The sequence below is a fragment of the Stegodyphus dumicola genome, chromosome 8, assembly GCF_044657685.1.
Source record: "Stegodyphus dumicola isolate Sdum_Otavi_A_Nest chromosome 8, ASM4465768v1".
Lineage (NCBI taxonomy): Eukaryota > Metazoa > Arthropoda > Arachnida > Araneae > Eresidae > Stegodyphus > Stegodyphus dumicola.
In genome coordinates this window covers 15,516,968-15,538,808 of record NC_140775.1, presented here as the reverse complement: position 1 = coordinate 15,538,808, position 21,841 = coordinate 15,516,968, and the positions used below count along the sequence as shown (strand labels likewise).

At 35.2% G+C, this 21,841-nt stretch overlaps 1 protein-coding gene across 2 annotated transcripts in view; it reads left to right on the top strand.

Annotated features, from left to right (window-relative positions):
* LOC118182352 (teneurin-m-like) overlaps positions 1-21,841 on the top strand; it is an 828,075-nt gene that overhangs the window by 433,512 nt on the left and 372,722 nt on the right. For both annotated transcript variants that reach the window (XM_085821598.1, XM_085821597.1), the window contains exon 5: positions 18,047-18,100. The gene's annotated coding sequence lies outside the window, so the exon portion shown is untranslated. The remainder of the gene's footprint in view (positions 1-18,046; positions 18,101-21,841) is intronic.

Genomic DNA, 21,841 nt, shown 5'->3' with positions numbered 1-21,841 from the left:
ATAGCTTGAAATTACAGGTGCATGTTATATACACCGGAATATACGGTAATGAGAATTTTATTATGTGAGTGAGTTAAAAATATTAATTCCTTTTTTTTTTCTAATTACAGGGGTGGTTCACATAATAGATAGCCATTTTGGTAAATGGCCATTTATTATGTGCATGCACCACAATATTTTGAGCGCTTCGGGCATCTGAAAGTCTTAATAAGGCCCTGAATAGAACGAATAACAGAAGTTCAGGAAAGACGTAACATAAAAAATAACGTGTTAATCAAAGTAAATCTTACCGGGTTAGAATGCGAAAGATTCGAACGTGAAAAAAAGCAAATGCCCGATCATTCATTTTTCCCCTGAAACTGTATTTGAACCAGTGACTGAAGATGAAACGAAGTCACTAAACTGTGGACAGGTAAACAATGATCCTAAAAAATGGTAAAACAGCTTTGGAAAATTCATCTCTATTCTTGTAGTCGTGCGTCCTTTTACAAAAAGGTCCGAAATAGTTTATCTCCTCGTAACATGCACCTCTCCGCACTGGCATGTTCGAGGAATACGAAAAGAGATTCAGAAACAAATAAACCAACCGGAACGCTGGAAGAGACAGAGCCGGAGGTGAGGCACGGCTGGGCATGTTATGCCTTTTGACAACACTGACAAATGGGAAATCATAAATAACTGGCCTATAACCGTATTCCGTACCACTCTGCCCGAAGGTTTAAGTGCAGAGATGCGGGCCCGTAAATAAAGAATCGCGGAATAAGAATCGATGGAGGCGTAACAAGTGGAAAGTTATGGTATCGTCCCTTATAGAATTCTTAACCTTAATTCTAACTTTAATTTGTAACAGCTCTTTTGGTTATTTTCCCGTTATAGTTCTAAAAATATCAACTAGCTTGTGCTCATGTCTGATGTACGTGCATAACTGAAAACGTTTTATCACTGAGTTCGAAATGGACTGCTCGAAACTCACTGGAAAGGTTCCTTGCAGTAATAAAGCATTACAAGAGATGGATAGAATGAAAAATTATAGACCACCATCGTCTTCATAAATTAGAAACGAAAAAAATGTCAATAAAAAGTAACTAAAATAAAAGAATTTTCTTAAAAAAATATTAAACAAGATGAAGAAGACTGTCGTGTCTTCTCTATTTTGTCTCTGCGTGCTGTGTAAATACCAGCATCATTAATAAAATAAAGTAATTTCTTCCATGTTTGCTTCAGAAAAAAAAGGGGGAAACTTTTGCCCTTTTTTTCCCTGCCGCAACATGAAAGCGTATTTAAATTTTCCCTAAATGCATGCGGTACTTTCATCGCATTCGGAAGGAGGAAATGAATGCTGTTTGTTTAGCATTGAATTTGGTGCAATTACTATTACGTTTTAGGCATTATTATTACTCAAAAACGAATTTCTTCAAAGTTTTACGCTGTGCTGTGCGTTTAGTTTAAAGTTGGCTTTTTCAATGCAGCGGTCTCAAATTGGCGGCCAGCGAAGCAGTTTTATGTGGCCCGCGAGTACATTTCCTCTTAATTAGCAATATTGTGACAAGAGCAATATTGTTCATAGTGCGATTCGTGTTTTGTGATTGGGTATTATATCCAATATTTGAAAATATTTGAATCTCATGAAAGAAACATCATGAGAGTTAAAGTCATGATGTTTAAAGTGCTCCAATTCTGTTGTATTTAGTTGTGATGGAGTACTTATTTTAGTGCTATTTTTTTGTGCGTTGAATTTTTAAATTTGAGCTCTATGGTTATTGATTCGAAAGTTTAGATTGTTTTTAGTCTGTCCTATATATTTAATATGTTAGGTGCCGCAGGTAATCATATAAATACAGTTAAATGTTTTTCATAGAAACTGTTTTTTGGGGTTGCCTGTAGTAGGCATGGCGTTAAATTTTCAAGTTTGTCATCTAGTGGAATGCTATTTAATGATTTCAATTTGAGATAAACGAGCAAGATTTAAAAGTAAGGAGGCTGCTAACCTTCAATACAGTAAAGTTTCTGTAGAAAAACTTTTAAACTTAAAAATTAAAAAAAATAAAAGTTGGAGATAATATATATAGTAAGTACATTAGGTAAGTGATAAATAGCGCTAATAGCTGCAGTTTAGCATATCAAATGTTGTATGATCTTAAATTCACTTAGTGCGAAATCGAGTTATTCTACTACATGCGCATCTTTTAAGATAATTCTACTAAAATTAATCTTAGGAGATAATATAATCAAAATTCTTTAGTAAATAAGTTATACAGTTATATATATATATATATATCATAAAATTTAAATAATTTTTCTTTGAGCAATTGAAGTAGGTTTACGATGTTCAAAATAGATTAATTATTTATTGATTAATCTAAGAATATTTCTACGTCTTTTATTTTTCAGTGGACTTTTTCCATGTGAGCATATATCTATGTGAGCTTTTTTCGTGTGAGCATATTTCTAAGTGAGCATTTTTCCATGTGAGCTTTTTTCTAAGTGGGCATATTTCTGTGTGGGCTTTTTTCCTGTGAGCATTTATACCTGTGAGCATTATTCTGTGAGCATTTCTCCTGTGGGCTTTTTTCCTGTGGGCATTTTTCCGGTTACCATTTTGTACGATGGGTTCAGCTTTTGTACTGCATAAACCAGATGGCAAAGTTTGGCACATAACGTTGCTCTTGTGGTGAATCTCAGATGGATAAAAAATCCATATTTTGGGGGACATGTGGTTAATGTCTTCACCTTTTTGTTTATGTTTTTCGCATTTTCGAGCTGCTATCGTTCCTCTCGCTGCAAAAATTTGAAAAAATCTTTCAATTTTAAGGATTGACTGCTCATAGACAACAAGGTACCCAAATTTGTAATCTTCACGTCAACAAAATGAAAAAAAGGTACAAAGCCACCAACATTGAGATAATAACTTACCAGCCATTGCACAAGTGATATTGAAATTTTATTGTACAAAATACAAAAAGCAAAGATACTACACTCTACGAGTAGTTTTAATGCCGATATTCATGAAATGCTGCACTAAATCCTGAAATTTCCGTTGCGCGTCAAAAGATGACGTCCTTTGCTACCAATTTATGTATTTGGTTGCGCAATAAATCTGCCACGTTACATTCTACATGATTTTGAATAAGTGGTTTCAGCGTTATACCATCAGGAAAGAAAGGGTTATTTAAGAGCAAAACTTTCTTCTTTCAATTCTTTGCTCAACTTTCGAGTCATGGCACTGGATCAACAGAAGTGAAAATGTTCACTGGATCAACAGAAACAATACATTTAAATTTTATAACAGTTAATTTTAATTTCAAAGTGCTTTCCTAACAATTCTTGTTTCCACTTACAACTCCCTAGAAGAATGAGTTTTTAGAATCGCGTTGAATGCAAATTATAAGAAGTATTTGAGGATGGTTCAACTTAGTTGATGGTGAGAGAGAGCTAAGCATCCTGAGTAGCACGTGTTAACCTTCGAGGTAAGTCTCTCTTGAAGTTGCTATGCTCGGCCGTATCTTACGAGCCTTTTTGTATTTGCCGGCTAGTTTAAATCAGGGCCAACTACGTTAGATATTTGTGTTAACTTCGGCTAAGTCTCCTTTAGTTAGTTATAGTTTATTTATTTCTTATTCTGATTTTTTACATCCTAGGGCAGGCTTTGTTGTAAGCCCGAGAAAGGGGCCAACTGTTCATCTTATTTTGAGTGAAATACAGGGTATTTTAACCCTTCTCGAGTTTACGCTGCCTTGTCTGCCCATCCTCTGTGGGGTCGCAACATTGTGGATTGATCAAGGGCGGGGCGGCACTCATTCCGATAGGCGCCTATTAGGCCGCATTAGGACGGAAGCCGTCTTTTTCCATCAGCATTGTTTGAACAGTAGCGTTAAGTCTACGCTACTGTTTGAACTCAGCTATAAGTTCAGTTCACCAGGTTGCTCAATGTTCATTTTAGTACAAAAAGAGTGAGGAGCCCTACAAACTGTATAAAAATTCTGTTCATAGGCAGACGATATTTTAGGGAAAGCAAGTTGAGATACCATAGTAATTAACGCTACCAATTATTCTCTCGCAAATTTGCTGAACGCATTGTGTATGTGGAATGAGTCAAAACGAAGCTAAAGCTGAGTTTAAATTAGGCTTAACTTGTAAGTAGGACGAAAGAAATAACACAGCTTTACCTCAAGATGATGCATGATGTTTTACCTTGAACACCGACGTGACGTAAGCTGTTCTTGTTAAATAAACAACTAGTTTTCTCTAGAAACGGAAATAAAACGTAAAATATGCGTCTCTTTTTAACCAATGGATTCCTTCCTCGTGTAGAAACAGAAGTAACAGATGAGAGCGTCAGAAACCATTAAGAACTCATCATTTTCGAATACTCCGGAAGACAACAACTACCCAAACAGTTTCCACGTTCAACAAAAAAGGAAACTGCAGAATAAAGCGCGGCATCTACCTCTTTCTGTAGCACAGGAAAAAAAAAAAAAAAAAAAAAAAAAAATGGCGAAAGTGTGCGGCCACACATCAATGCTGCTGCGTTGTTTTCCCAGCATGATTTTTCCCAGAAAATCTTCTCCACGCAAAAACATTCTTAAACAGAAATAACTCCATTATTCATGTGAGGACCGAAAAAAAAACCAAGATGAAAATCCGCATATGGCAGTATTATAACTTCAACCGACTCGTCTCTTTTCCTCCGTCGAGCTTAAATTCGCATTAAAAATAAAAAGGAAAATGTCGAGAAGTCTTAAAAATGAGCGGAGTATGGGAGATTTATCGTCGAAAATGTTACGCGGAAATTTTTCAAAAGGGTCCGACATTATTGATGGCGAAAATTTTGAATAAAATGCACATAGTGGCAGTAATGCGTAGTGTTGACGACGCGGCGATTGTTTAACCTGTGGGAAGTTTTATGGGCTAGCAAGTTTTTTACCCCTTAAAATGCACGACATGGCGGGAGATGAAACCATTATGTCCCACGCACTTTAATATATGGTTTGAAAGACTTTTTTTTTTTTAATTACACTAATGTTGCATATGTTCGTTAAAGTTATAGCAAGGAAGCAACATTTATATATATCCTATTTATAGTTGTCTCGTCTCTGTCCCATTTCCTATTCATATTAATAATAAAATATGTATTTATACGACGCATATTTTTCGTATACGTCGTTATGCATTAAAGTATACAGACGCGTAGAAAATGCATCTTGTACACTGGTAATAAAAACTGCGAGAATGAACTTACTTTTTTGATATTTCAAAAGATAATGAATCAAGAAAAAAAAATCTGATGTGTACATCACATGACTTCCTTGTACGGAATATTAAATTATACGTAATTTTCCTGCATTTCATCTAAACATATTCAATTAACAGTTAACGGATTTTGAATTAAACCTACTTCGTCGACAGCGCATAATAGAATAAACCATGCACTCTTTAAAGTTCACTATACTTATTTACCATAGCGACACTTCGGCTCTAGGTTAATTTAACAGCATTCCATCTCATTCATTTTATAGCTCAGAATGCACAAAAATTATATCATCTGACGAATTACCACAAGGTCTATTAGAATACTATAATAAATCTAAAACGAAGAATCTAAACGAATAAAAGAAATTAAACAAATAAAAAAAGCAGTTTTTCGGAGACGATTCAGCGCCTTTTACCTAATGCGCATGCGCTACTAATTCAATTCTCACTTCGCGGCAAGGCAAATATACATAAAAAATCAAAATATTTTCATTGCAGTTTAAAAGACATAGAAAAACATAAAGCACCAATTACAGTTAAAACAATTTTTACAATTGAAATTACAGTTTTACGCAAAAACAAGCCAATAACTCAAATGATAATTCCAGAATAAATTAAGCATATTTTAATTCGCAATAATAAAAGACGACATTACTTTGTTGTTGCGAAACTTAATTTCTCTAGATTGGCAACAAACCCGCAGTTCTGCTAAGTTTTAAATGTAAATAAACATGGCTGCCATGGTAATCAAAAATTAGGCTTGGCCGCATTTAAAAAACTTTTAACTTGTTGATCATTCCACAGTTATTGCATGCAGGTTAACTAAAGGCATAAAAATCTTAACTAGAACAACATAATTCAATCATTTTTAAAGCAAAAAATGCACAATTCACATATAATAATAAAGCGACTGAGCTCACTGAGCTGAGTAACACAATGGCTATATAGTATATATGCTTTTGTACGGTGGGTTGCAATCAAAATGGGAGGTGCACATCTACATGTTATAGCAGTCACATATACAAAATTTCAACGTTCTGAAGCTACTTGTTTTTGAGTTAGGCGAGATACGTATGTACGACCAGACGCCAGGAAAAAAATCTCTTCAGAATTCATTTTAAATCAGTTTTATAGTTTTTTGGGGGAAAATAGTTCTTTATTCTGTCCTTACGTACAGATGTCACGCAAAAAACATCGTTATATTGCATTCGATAGCAGTCAAAATGGATATTTTTAGTTGAAATATGATACCCTAAATGTTTCGCGATTACAATACTTCCTTTTTACTTCGTACAAGGAAGTGAAAAACATAGAATCAAAAAGGTACTAATGGGATACTCTCTAATGTAACTCTTGCGTAAAAATGAAATGGCGTATAGCGAAATAATATAAAACGCTGAATTCAACATGAATAAAATGGCACGTCACTTTTCAGGTAATTCTGTCATTAAACAGATAAAATAATTCATGAATGATTGTGGAGTATTTGAATCTGCCTGTTGCAAACAAAATTCATCGCAAAGAATACAAATTTAAGGACTTAATTTTTGACTGTCGACTCCAACTCGTTTCCATCCTCGCTGCTCCGGTAACCATAGCAACACAGATTTTTAATTTCATTCAGTGAGAAGAATTTAAAATATTCCTAAGATTCGGAAAATGTTTGGCAAGGCAGATGCATTTTTAATTCTGTTTGTGCTAGCTTTGCTCTGAATATTCGCAAGTTTTGAATGGTGAATTATTTTAAGAAGTTTGTAGTACAGGTTGGCAGATATTCGGGTCTAATTCCCAAGAAGAGAAGAGTTTATTTTTCTTCATTTTTCGCTTCGGCAAATGCAGGAAATGAATCTATTAGACTGTAGTTTTATTTAAGTTAACAACTCAAGATATTCGAGTAAAATTAAGGTCTGTGAGTAAATATTTACAAATTCTGCCAAACAAATGTTAAACTTAAGAAAGAAACGTCCTGAAGTCTAGAATCTGGAAATATATTCTTGTTTAAGGCCTTAACAAGAATTTAAGCCTTAAACAAGAATTTATCAATAAAAAATTTGGAAAGTAAGAAATTAAAGAATGTGAAAAACTAAATGGATATTTTGCTTCTCAAACTAATATTTACAAAAATAACATAAAACTAAATATTTGCTGCTAAAATTTATAAGGTGTCGATAATGAAACTGAAGTCTCTGCATGTAGAATGTAATACTTTATCAATACTATGTAGATCCTCTTTCGGAGGCCAGAAATTCGCCTGTTATTTTCGAAAATGGCCAAGTCATATCAAATTACTAGAAGTATTTTTAGCCATTCCTCTTTCAAGACAATAGGCGAAGGAGCAAAACTCAAGTTTTCCACTCGTATCCCAGAAACAGATCCAATCGTGTTGTGACAAGGAGATTAATTGATGTATGGAAGGTGTTTATTTCCAAGTCCTCCAAGCCAATTTATAACCATATATTTGATAGGCAAACAATTGCATTCCAAGATATGGCCATTATCATCCTGGCACGGCCTACAGGTACAAGATTTGAAAAATGTTACTTAGTCAATTCATAGCTCTAAGCTTTACTCGGGGCACAGTATAGCTGTCCGCTGGATAATGTGTGTATGAAGGCCACATGTGAACACTCTCAGAATAACTCCACATTTAAACTCTCATCAGTCTCAATATATAAACTTTCTCAGAGTAATATATAAACTTTCTCAGAGTATATAAACTTTCTCAGAGTAATGTATAAACTTTCTCAGAGTAATTGGAAAAGACCCAGAAGACCGAGGCTCGCTAAGCCATAAACATTATAAATTATTTATTGTCCAACTCTTGACAGTATATAATGCATCTGAGACAACTCAAGCAAGAGTTTAGCAAGGAGAGTTATCACTGTATCTGCTATAGCAGCCCGGCAATGAATATTAATCGCTAAGCAATAAACATTCTAACACCAGCGAAACAAACATTTAGCAAGGGCAGTTATCACTATATCTGCTAGAGTAGCCCGGCAGCGAATATTGATTCACTAAGCAGTGAGCATTATACATTATGTACTGTCTAAATCTTGACAGTGTATAATGCTTCTGAGATCACTGAAACAAGCATTTAGCAAGGGCAGTTATCAGTATACCTCCTAGCAGCCAGGCAGCGAATATTATTTGCTAAGCAATAAACATTATACATTGTATATTACGCATATCCTGACAGTATATAATGCATCTGAGACAGCTCAAATAAGTGTTTAGCAAGGACAACTATCACTGTATCTGCTATAATAGCGCGGCAACAAATATTAATCGCTAAGCAATAAACATTCTGACACCAGCGAAACAAGCATTTAGCAAGGGCAGTTATCACTATATCTGCTATAGCAGCCCGGCAGCGAATATTATTCGCTAAGCAATAAATATTATACATTGTCAAAATCTTGACAGTATGCAATGCATCTGATACCGCTGAAACAAGCGTTTACGCGGTTATTACAGGCTTTGCTATAGTAGCCCAGCAGCGAATATTAATCCTGCGAAGTTTTCGATGTGAAGTTTTTGTGCAACAATGGGAGAGTTTGGGATAGCATTAAGTTCAACAACAGTTTGAATAGATATTATTTTAGGTGTTTTGGTTATAATTCTACTTACAACTTCGCCGTCCATTTTAAATGATTTCCCATTACTTCAGCTGGTACTCGGACTGGACAATCCTCTTCTCTTTTCAAGGTACACAAACATGAGCCAGAATGCTGTAACTCTCGATACGTCAAATAAACAGCCCGAATGTCCATGTTCACAGACACGTGAAACCAGAAAAGCACCAACAATTTGAGGCCTTCTGAATTCCATTATATCTCTCCTTTACGTTATAATTCTCAATTTTTGAAGCCACTATGGCTTCTAATACCATTGAAAATTCATATTATGCATTCTATTACTGTTGATAAACTTCGAAATAATTTTTTTTTTCCCAAGACTAAGTGCATACTCTCGAAATTGAGTTGTTCCGGCGTGCCTCTTGCAATCTACATTTTTTTAAACATTTTATCATAATTGTTGGATTTTATTCTGAATGCAGACGATATCATACATATGAAGTAGCTTTAAAAATTCAAAATTTCCTTTAATAATGATAGAAACTTATTTTATTTATGACACTTGCGGTGAGATTTCTGAAGATACCCCCATCCACCTGATCACAAAGTGATCTTAAAGTGATCTATGACAAAGTGATCTATGACACTTGCGGTATAAAATAACGCTTCTCTCATTTGCCATGATCGGCTTGGTTTAATTAATTATGATAAGGCACGCAAGGGCTCTCTACCTAAAAGAACGGAAAACTTTCTGAGGAAAACTAGCTTGTATCCACGTTACGTATGAGGAAAAACACGAAAACACCTATTATGCAGCCAGCCCGTTCTCCTGGAGTGGAACGCAAATCGAGCTTCCAGTGTTTAGAGGCTTGACCTGTTGGGCTCAACCACCAGTAGCTGAGCCCAGCAGCGGCTCCTCAGCCACTCGAGTGTTATAAATAAAACAGTTTATTTAAAATCGATAAAATGCATTTATGATGCCCGCTGTCTATCATAATAAAGTGGATTTTTAAATGACTAACTTCTGCTTTACTGTACAATATAATTGTATATTACAAAGGATTCAGAAAAGATCTTACGTATCATCGTTTGAGGACAATGCTCATTTATCATGGACATGATTTTATTACAAACTAAAAACGGTGAATGACAGTGTTTTTTGTTAAAAAGTACATATACTGTTGCTTTTCCAGTTAGTGGATTTGGAGTGATTGGTGACAACTCTTGATGAAGAATCAAAACACAATTTATTCGCCAGAAGAGCTCCAAAGACACGTTTACACTCATCGAGAAACTATGATAAACACGCGGAAACAATCAACGGCACAGCCTTCAGAATACAGCGGCGAAGACAGCACGACAAAGCACTAAAGTACAGCTCCCGACTCGGTCGATCGCTCTCCAGCTAACCTCTGAACTCACTACACTACTACTGAACTCAAAATACTCTTAAGATACTCCAGATACTGCTCCTCGTACAAGCATGGTATATAGCTTTTTACTTGCATTCGAGAACATTCTCGGAAAAACCAGTAACAATTCATTCTAGAATATTCTTGCTCTGTCTATGGCATATCACCAATTTTGTCGTCAATGTTGCCAAATGGGCGATTTCACGCTACATTTGGAACCCTGTCTTTCCTTTCCACTTTCTGGTAACCCTGATCTCGCTTTGCAAGGAAGCTATCTTACCGCAGCTGGGCATTTCGTAACAGCACCAAACGGTTGTACAGCCAGACATGAAATACATGGCGTTAGAAACTTATTTATAAATTAAAATAATACTGTAATTGTTCGTGAAACATCATTTGGGTATATTTCAAATTTTATGTATTTAAAATTATATTAGTTGCCTTGATTTCTTAGAAAAGTAAAGATTTGTAGACAGTCTAAAATTTTAGGAACAAAGATCGTTAAAACCCGAGTATGCTCTGGGAAAAATTTAAATCACTGATCTTAACAAATGCCAATTGGACGTGCTCTTACTTACATTACGAAAGCAACCATGGGGAATGTATAATTCCTTATATTCTCCTCCAGTTTAAAAACAATTGGGAAATCCAATCCCGATCAACTAAACCTATGTAATGACGAAATAAAATTCATCCCATTTTAGTTCGGAAGGTACTGTGCGATCTTAGAATTTTAGAGCAAGAAACATCACAAAATCAACCGTAGTGTCGACCTTATTCAAATACATTTCTTCCATTTGCTAGCTGGAATTGCTACCACTTAAACGCGCAAAAAAACGCACGTTGGAATGCAGTAATTCTTTCGTGCGTTTTTGCAATCGCTTATTTAGTACTCCAAAAGAGAAAAGAAGTTTTGGAATGCCCCTTGCTAGAGACCCCTGCATTATTCACAGCTGGTCGAAGACAATCGAACAAAATTTTCTTTAAACTCAAAATAGAATAATCGTTAAATAGACGGCATTATCAAGGCCAAAATTATCAGCGCTCAGCGTCACAATTAACAAAAAATACTCAGGTTTCATGAAGAACTGTTAATTTACTCCATTCAATTTACCAAAACTTGTGCTCTTTAATTCAGCGTGTGAAAAATAAGCTCATACAATTCATTTCTAATTTTACGGCTTGTTATTCAGCACCTTTGGCAATATAGAGAGGCTCCAGGAACACGGTTACAGTTGAATATCCCTCCCCCGTTTGAATTGTTCATTTCCGATTATTTTCTTGTTATTCATTTCGTTGAGGCTTGCCAAATGGGCCAGAAATAACGCCTGGCACTTCAACAAGGCGGGGAACGTTTCGTAACGTGTTAAACTGTGTTGACAAAATGTTTGAAATATGTTTTTTTTTTCACCTTCATCAACCGCTTGATAAATAGCGGAATGTATGTGTTGCCATATCTGTATTGAGAAAATCACTTTTATGTAGCAAGTTGCCTAAAATTACAAGTACATTTAAATGTTATATTTGTAATTAAAAATATATGATGTGCACACCATATGACTTCCTTGTACAGCCTATTAAAATCTACACATTTGCATTTCATTAAAACTTATTTCCTCGAATTTCATGAGCGTTTCAACGTTCAAACTTCGCGGCAAGACAGAAATACATAAAAACTTATAACATCTTCATTAAAAATAGTAATACACAGAAAAACCTGAAATATCAAATGTATTTAAAAACAGTTAACAATTAAAATTACAGTTCCTACGCAAAAATAATCAATTCGGCCAGCGTGCATGAGGACAAATTTTTCGGTGCACGAAACTAAAAGTTCTCCGTAAAAAAACATTGATGATGCAGAAACTCACTTAATTCACTATTTTACTGAATTTCAAATGTAAACAAAACAGCGGTTCGTTAGGCTTAACTCGCCATTTAAAATTTTAAATTGTTGATAATTCTGTAACTATTGCATGCAGATTGACTGAAAGCATAAAAACCTTAAACAGAACATTAAGCCCATACAACTGAATCACTTTAAAGAAAAAAATTCACAATTTACCAAGCAGAATTTAAGAAAAGAAAAAAAAAAAAAAAAACACACAATTTAAGAATAAAATACTAAGCTCATCGAGCCAGGTAAGACAGAAATCTTTATAACCGATGCAGTTTTTAAATGCACTTAAGTTGTAATGTGTTCATTTTATAATTTTTATCGGCATAGCACAGTTAAAAATAATAACTAATGTTTCTAACGCTATGCTTTACATACTTGGCACAGAACATATAACTTTTTCAGAGAAGTTACGAAAGCTTACTGAAGAAATCAGTTGCAAAAGTTAAGAAGTTATTAATATACGTTGATTTATAATAAGATGAGTGTGGGTGCATTCACTGCACGAAGATTTAAAAATAGGTGTTTTAAAAATAACTTTTGATTTCCCCCCCCCCATTGGATTGCCTTTCTGACAGTTTCTTCTTTTCAACCAATTTTTATTTTCGCTTGAATTTCATTCAAATAAAATTTTGAATGGATATGTTTTTTTTTTTTTTTTTTTATACTGGCATTCTAGTCGTGACCTTGGAAGACGGCAAACGATTAAGCAGCTGCAGTTCTGTTCCGTTAAAAAAGAACCGAGAAACATTGTGCTCGTCCCCCCCTTTTTTTTTTTTTTTTTTTTTTTTTAATCCCTTAAAGAAAGTGTTATAATTTTTAAATTTCTTGTCCTGGCTAAATGTAAACTGTTGTCATTTAACAGCGCTATTTACCTCAAGGACTCTCCTTATTCTAAAGCCTTGTCTAAAATATAGTTAATATTTAATCTACAACCCCTTTCTTTTCACGTTCTTGTACGAAGTAACGGATATTGTTATTAAGAAAAATTTCGGGTATCATATTTCAACGAAAGTATCTATTTTGACCGCTGTCGAATTCATTTGAACAATGTATTTGCATGGTAACTGCACGTAAAGATAGAATAAAGGATTCTTTTTTTCCAAAACGGATTGTAAAATGGGTTTAGGAGAGATTTTTTCGTGACATCTATACGTACGTAGTCTTGCGTAATCCAAAAACCAGTACCCATTGAATGTTGAAATTTTGTATATCGGTCTGCTATGACATGTAGTTGTGCACCTTCTTTTTCGTAGCAATCGACTACACCAAATGTATATACAGTGTGTCCCATAAATGTTGCGACAAACTTCTGGGGGAGATAGCCCACATCATAAGGATTAAGAATTACACAGGAACCCATGCCCGGCAATATTAGGTTAAGTGGTAGCAGAGGTAGAAGATGGGAAAGAAAACAAGAGAATGATTAATTTGAAACATTTATTCGACATGAATACAAATAGTGTACGACAGCTTGAATGTTACAACAGATGCTCGAAGTTTGCACCATCAGGTGCCAGATATGCCTGACACCGACGGACCATTGCCGGACTTGTTCAAACGCACCGTAAGTTTCTTTGCTTGTAGCAGCTGCGGTGGTGAGTCTTGCCACGAAACCCATTTCAGGCATAACAGGATCGTGATACGCGACACATTTGATAGCTCCCCACAAAAATAAATCAAGGCTCGATAAATCCGGTGAGGAATCAGGGAATCAGTCCACCACACCCAATCCATCGATGCGGGAATGATCTGTTCAAATGGCTACGAACATGAACAAAATGAGCAGGCACCCACACATTAAATTTGAAGCGTTCTTGTGCCGCGTGGTGCCGTACACCTTAGGGGTTTTCTTGAGCCCACAAATTCTGATTGTGGTAATTGAACACGCCATCCCAATTGAATATGGCCTCATCCGTGAACAACATATAAGCTGGGAAGTTAACATCACGGAAACTTTCTTGCAGAAACTACTATGCGGAACGCACACGTTCAGGATGGTCATCCGGGAGCAGTAACTGAACCCTCTGGAGACAAAAGGCGTGGAAGAACTCAACGTTCAAGCCACGCTGGACAGTGGTACGAGACATTCTTAATTGAGAGGCAATGGCATGTATGCTGGTCCTTGGATTACTTCCCACCGTATCCAACACACTGTCTTCCCTAACGACCGAGCTAAGCGATCGTGGTCTGCCCTCACTTGTTCTTCCATTCTTAATGATCCGTAGTCGCACAAATTTTGATGCAGACGCGCAAACAAACTGTGGTGTGGCTGATGTTTGTCAGGGAAACGTTCTCGGTAAATGCGTGCAGCGGCTCGTCCATTACCCTCAGCTATGCAGTACACTAAGTGAATGTCTGCAAGCTCTACGTTCGTATAGCGTTTCATGCTCTTCGTATGGTGCCTTCCGCTCGAATAAGGCAATCCTCACTTTCCACTAGTACTCCCTTATACAGCACCCCTGGCGGCGTGTAGTGACGTTTCTGGGCATGGATTCCTATGCGATTCTTAATCCTTATGTTGTGCCCTACCTCCCCAAGAAGTTTGTCGCAACATTTACGGGACACATTGTATATAAATACATCTCCACTCTGTTCCCTGGCTCGTTGAGCTCGGTGTTTTTTTCTTATATGCTGATAAATTTGTGCATTTTTGCCTCAAAAGTGCTTGAATTATGTTGTTCTTATGTTCTGATTAAGGTCTTTGTGATTTTAGTTAATCTCAATACGATAGTAGTAGAATTATCAACGATTTAAAAGTTTAAGTGTTGCTAGGCCTAACGAGGCCGCTATTTGTTTCCGTTTGAAACTCTTAGTAGAATAGTAAATTTTATCTGGTGCACCAACTTCAGTGTATTTTTCCCCAGTGAGACTGAAAGTAAACTTTGTCTTTCTGCCCGCTGACGGAATTGAAAATTTGTTTTTTTGACTGCTTTTAACTGTATCTGGTGTTTTATGTTTTTCTATATTTTACAATTTTTAATTAAGAATGTTTTGAGTTTTTATGCATTTTTAGCTTATAGCGAAGTAAGAATTGAATTTATTGGATGCGAAATTACCTTTAATGAAATTTTTGGAAATAGGTTTAAATGAATTGCAGCAAAAATTACGTATAATCTAATAGGCTGTAAAAAGAAGTTCTGTTGTGTCCACGTCAGATATTTTTCTTAGGATCTCCAAATATAATGCCTTACGTATATGAAACGTAATACGAATAGCGGTTGCGCTCGTCTTCGCGCTTGTATCGCTTTTTTACCTCTAGTCAACCTATCTATATATGTAAAGAAGGTAGAGTTTTCGGTCTAAAAATTCCATCGATAGTGGGTTTTCAATGAATAAACACAAATTACAGTCTCCATAACACGTTTTTACCATTTTTAGAATGATATTATTGCAGAATGTGATATGTATGAGAAGGTTTTTTTCGTCCACGATAATTCTTCTTTCATACTGTATGACTCTTCCAAAAACTTCTATTTTTAAGCTGTCTACATTTGTATAACCTATTGATTTTTGATGAAATTGGACAAACGAAGGTGGTTCTTTACAAGAAGCCCATAACAGCCATTAATAGTCACCTGGAAGTGGTACTGTATTCGACGTTGATTCGCTATAAACGGCGAATTACTTTTTAAATTGTTGCCACCAAATATTAAAGCCCTGTATTTTATTTAAAGAAATTAAATAACGAAGAATCTGCATAAAGGTATTTATAATTCTCGCACTGTGATAAAAAAAAAAAAAAAAAAAGGTTATCTAGAGCCAGCAGATTTTGAATAATAATATGGGCATCTGGAAGCCCGAATTTCGAATGTGTTTTATTTTCTATTTCATATTTTGTAAACCATTTATGAGTTTTTGATTAAGAAACTTAACGATTTCAAATAGAGCAATGGTAACAGTGTACGGGAAAAAAAATTATCTCCAGCGCGCGAGACTCTGTATCGGAAATTCTAAAGATATGCTTTTTTAAATATTTTGTGATATTGCGTTTGAATTAAATTTTATGGTTTAAGTGCGAAGACATAATATTTAATAAATAAAGGCGTTAAAAAAACGTTAAAAAAACGCCCCCTTAGGCGTAAAGTAAAATCTGAAAGCTTTCAGACTTTAAATTTTTAAAAAATTTTTTCTTGTTATTATTTTTTTTTTCCGTTCATATAAGCGTGTTGCTATTTTTTAGAAAGAAAAGCGAAGTAATAAAATTAAGCAGGAGACATTAAAACTTACAAATTAAAGTCTGGATTTTACTTTATTATACAAGAATCACATAATAGGGATTAATTTTGAAATAGCACCGTTCAGAGAGTTTATCATAAGCACGTTAGTATTTTTAGGAAGAAAAGTTATAAAGTTTGCATTTAATTTTACGTGCTGTATCTTATATGTGTACATAAAAGCCTGCTAAATTCAGCTCAAACTACAGATTAATAATTCTCGGTCATCTAAAGCAAAAGAGTCATTCATTGTTAAAATTATCGTTTGTTTTCTTATAGTCAGTTTTAGTTCGCCTGTCTAACTTTTCAATTATGCCTTTCCATTTCAGCATTCCTAATATAATATCATTAATATTATTATAACCTTGTAGTTACATTAGCGAAGTTACATAACTAAAATAGGTACTTTTCCGTTTTGCGCGCGCAAATCTCGCCAAGCAGACTTTATTGGCGACAACATACAGTATACACATAAAAAATAGTAACAAATGTTAGTTCTAAGAATTTCTTCTTTTGAAGGCATAAACATTTTAATATCGTTTAAAATTTTGTAAAAAGCCAATAAATGAAGACAGTAAATTTGTAAAGAGACATTAATTTAAGAATTTACTATGCATTCATGGTTCAACATCCTGATTCGCCGGTTCGTATCACGTGACCACGAGTGATCTTCTCTCACGAAAACTACGCTACAAAAATCAATTATCTCAGTAATTATCTACATTGATTTCAAGGTAAATCTTAATTTGGAATACATGTTTAAATGCAAGAATTATTTCAATTCGTATAAATAGCTTACTCGGAAATTATGTAAAACCGCAGTGCGTTACTTCGCTAGTGCATTCTTATTAGAACTGATGAGTTTAACCCTTGACTTTGCCATCAGGTGAGCGATGTGATTGCACCCTAATTGTCTTTATTACCGCGAATGGCCTTAGGGCATAAAATTGAATTATCTATTAAAAATTCTATGTAATTGTATTAAAGAATTGAAAGAAACAATCAATCTGATAAGAAATGGCTCCTACTTGGTTTGTAAGTGAGGCGTAAAAGGTTACCAGCGAGGATATTCCGTTTGGCATGAGTTGTACCATTATTGGCAACTTTATCGTCTGCGCCGGCAAAACGGAAAAGTACTCTAAAATAATTAATCAAAATTTACCTCTGCTCCTTGTGGTTGGGCAGACACAATGCTTCAAAGTATTTACGTGTTTGAATTTAAGGCCTGAAATCTTAAATCCGTTATCCTACAACTACCTACTTAATTTTTAATCAGAGACAATTCACCAGCTGGTAGCAATTACGTTGAAGACAGATAACAGACGAATTTCAATACAGCAGGCAGATGTTGCCAAAATCTTTCTCTTATATTTTTGCTCCTTCATTTACCTCTTCTGGTGGAGCAGATGAAACAGTAGAAGTGCACAATAGATTTTAATATAGGTAATAAAGTGTTAATTAAAATGGCTCTCCTAATTAATATAATTTTAAAATTTTTATGGACAGAGTTGTAATTAATACAAGATATTCCTGATGGCATACTATTGAGTATCTCGGTACAATTTTTTTTTCTTTTTTAACATTTTGAGAACTTTCTTTTAAAGAATTCAGATTTTCAAGGAGGAAAAACTCTAGTATGTTGCTTCATTTGTATTTTTTAACATAGGATAACTAATTTTCCACTCTTTACAGGCCTGAAATGATCCTGTAAATATCACTCTGAGGTCTTTAGTCTCAACATTTGACGTAAGTTATTTTGGAATAAATTATTTTCATTTTAATTTACTTTGATTTACAATTTCGAGATTAACGTGAGTATTCAGAAGTGAGAATTGCATCATCTGTAAATGAAATGTAAATGAATTAATTGCATTATCTGTAAATTGTTAAAATTATCATTTGTCTTCCCCCTTACTGTCAGTTTTACTTTGTTTACTGTTTTACTGTTTACTGTTACTGTTTACCTTTCCAGTTATGCCCTTCTATTGAGTAGTATAATAACTTCTTCATTCCTAATCTAATATCATTAATATAACCATGCAGTTACATTAGCATATACATAATTGCACTTACGTTACATAACTAAAAAAAATCAAAATTTACTGCCCCTACTTGGGGCTGGGCAGACATAATGCTTCAAAGTATTTACAAGTTCCAATAGCCATTCAGCAAAATATGGATTAACAACAGTTCTGCACTGTCCATGTCGTATCTATGAGTTTAATAGTTTCAAACCATCCTCATTAAGCAAACTTTTACATTATCTGTGTGTCAAATCCGTAAATATAGAAGGGAATCCTATTTAAATAAAGCTCTGCATTATCCATGTCGGATATGCTTGGGTAACGGAACAAACAGCATACTCCTTATTAACCAAGATTCTACTTTATCTGTGTCAAACTCGTAGTTGTAACGAACTCAACTGCATCCTTATTAATCTAGGTTCTGTTTTACCTGCGTCAAACTTGCAAGTGTAACGGATACGATTTACCAAGACTCTGCATTATCACTCTAACGGTTACAACAGCATCCTCATTAGCTAAGGTTCTGCATTATCTGTGTCAAACCCATGAAGTTTAACAGATTCAACAGCATTCCCATTAATCAAATCTCTGCATTATCAGTGTCGAACCTGCAACTGTATAACTGATAGAAGCAACAAATGTTCCCACATTATCTATGTCGAACCTGTAAGTTAAACAAATATAAAGAACTACATTCTGATAAATCCTATAACGGTTACAACAGCATCCCCAATAGCTAAGGCTCTGCATTATCCGTGACTACCCATTAAGTTTAACAGATTCATCACCAACTCCACTAACCAAGTTTCTGTATTATTTGTGTCGAGCCCGCAAGTGTAACTGATAAAAACAATAAATGTTCTTCATTGTCTATGTCCAATCCGTAAGTTTAATGGATACCAACAACTACATTCCGATAATTCAAGGTTCTCCATTATCCCTGATAACGGTTACAATAGCATTCCCATTAAGTAAGGTTATGCATTATCCGTGTCCAACCCTTCAAGTTTAACAAATTCATCAGCATCCTGATTAATCAGGTTTCTGCATTATCAGTGTCGAACCTGTAAGTGTAATTGAAACAAACAACCAAATTTCTGCATTGCGTATACCGCACACGTAAATTTAACGTATTCAGCAGCATTAATCCGTATAAATTTAATGATTTCAGCAATACGTGCCTAATTAAAGGTTTTTGTGCCGATATAATCCCTTCTGATTTCAACCTTAACAGTTTCGTTCTCATTTCAGCCTTAAAGAGGACGATTTGGCCATTTTTCCAGTTCGGGTCGATCGGGAAATATCCCTTCATTTGATTTAAACTACAATCTGCATTTTTAACCTCCTTTTATGAGTAAAACCAAGTAATTCAGTTTATTTCTGTATCTCAATATTTGCTAGTACATGCACAACTTTCTTGGTCATTTATTTTCTTATCTGCACACTGGAATCTCATCTGCACTTGAATATGCCCATTTCAGTTATCACATCGGCAAACCCATTGCTTATTTCCTCTTTTATAGATATGCTTCAATTTAAAAGACTCGCGATCATAAACCAGGGCATTCTGGCCCTCCTGGGTTTCCATACCTCCCTCATTTTTCAATGGTTCATTTTTAAAAGAATTTCTACCTAACCAATGCAAGCTACCGAAAGAAGAACGAAGGGAAGAGCCCTATTACTAGAAATTGGTCCTTCAGAAAGGTTAAATGTAAACATAAGCTAATACAAATCACGTGATATTTTCCGTGTAATATAAACTCGCCATTCCTTATGCTGATACGAGGGGAAAGAAAAGTGAGAGCTAAACTAGAAATTATGGTCAATGGATATTTCCGCCTCGAGCTGAACTGGGAATAAAACCGTCACGCATGTTTTGGGATAAGGTCTAGTCGAGATATTACCTGATTAAATGTATCAGTTCTTGGTTTTACTTCTATTTTTTTCACTTTAAACCATTTTTTTCACTTCAAAACTGCCTAACGTTTGATTACTTCCAACCAGATTTATTCCATTTTTTTTTTTAAATATTTCACCTTCTTATATTCGAAAGCTTATATTCCTTGCATAATATAATACAGGATTAGAAATGTAATGTACAACAGACAGTGAATGGCAATCTTAGTGTCATCACAAACCTAAGAGTGGGCGTCAAAGAGAATCTCGGTGAGCGGGTTAGCTATGGGAGGGAGTTCTTGGTTTTCCCAATCTGTAACACAATACGAGTTAGTTTCTTTCAGAAAGTCTTCTACAGAAGCATCTGTTCCCTTCATTGGCCTACGTGTGCTTTACTATGCTCAAACGACGACCTACCCTAATCACAGTTGTAGTATAATAACACACCAGTTTTCACTCATCAGTTTAGCCTTTCTCTCTGGGTAGTTTCTTGTACTTGTTGAGCTTTCTATATCGGCAACCTCAACTCTGCGCGAAAGTATTTACGAACCGAATTTTTAGTTAAGGTACTTCCACGCGGACGATAAAAGTCTGACCATTCCTTTTCCTACTCTTAGGAAGTTGAGAAGACCCGCTTCTTTGGTACCGGATGAGGCTGGCAAACTTTGTCCCACAGTTCCATTGAGTCCCTAAACTTAGCTTCATTTTTATCGAGCTCCTCCTGTTACACAATATGAGTTTAGAAAAGAAAGATTAGTCTCAAATGTGCCTTTATCCCCCATGATGAAAGGAAAATGATTCAAAAGTTTATTATTATACTTCAAAGTATATTAGTTGCGAGGTCTCGAAATAGGCTTTTTGGTTTTGTTTGATAGTTCTTCTGGGAATCTACTAATCTACAGGGCTTATTTAGTTAACAAACTAGAGAATTTGAGCACTTTCACCATCTTCCGTACAGAAATAAGAGCTTATGCTATGAATTCCCAACCAGGTCCCACATATCGTTCACGTGCAGTTCTGAATTCGAAATCGATCAGAAAGTGCTTGCGGCGAAACGTTTAAGACTGAAATGTAGAAGTAAGAGAGAGAAGGAAAAAATAAAATAAATAAAATAAAAATAAAAAAACTAGCATGCAAGCAATGAAAGCAAAAGAGGAAAATTTGCATCAAACTATTGCACCTTATCAGCAATTCGAATGCATCTCATTAGCAAAAGCGGAGTGGAGAAACTTCTCGGCTTCTGCGCGACGGCTAGCTTTTCAATTTCCGCTTTTGCTTTCCAGAGCAGCAGTAAAGTCACTTCGACTTCTTCGGCAGCTTCTTCTTATGCGCTTGCTTTTTACATTTTATTTTGCTTTTATCCTTCTGTTCAGTTTTTTCCCTCCTCTCTTTTTTAAAATCCAGCTTTTTGGGAATTCGTCCCCTTACTTTAGATGAGAGTGAGTTTGAAATGAATGCAAAACAACAAGCAGTGATTCTTTTTCCAAGGCGCATTTGGACTCGCGTGTCTTTGCAAAATTAAATCTCGCTTCTTTTATTAAATAACATTCTGTACGTATATGTAACG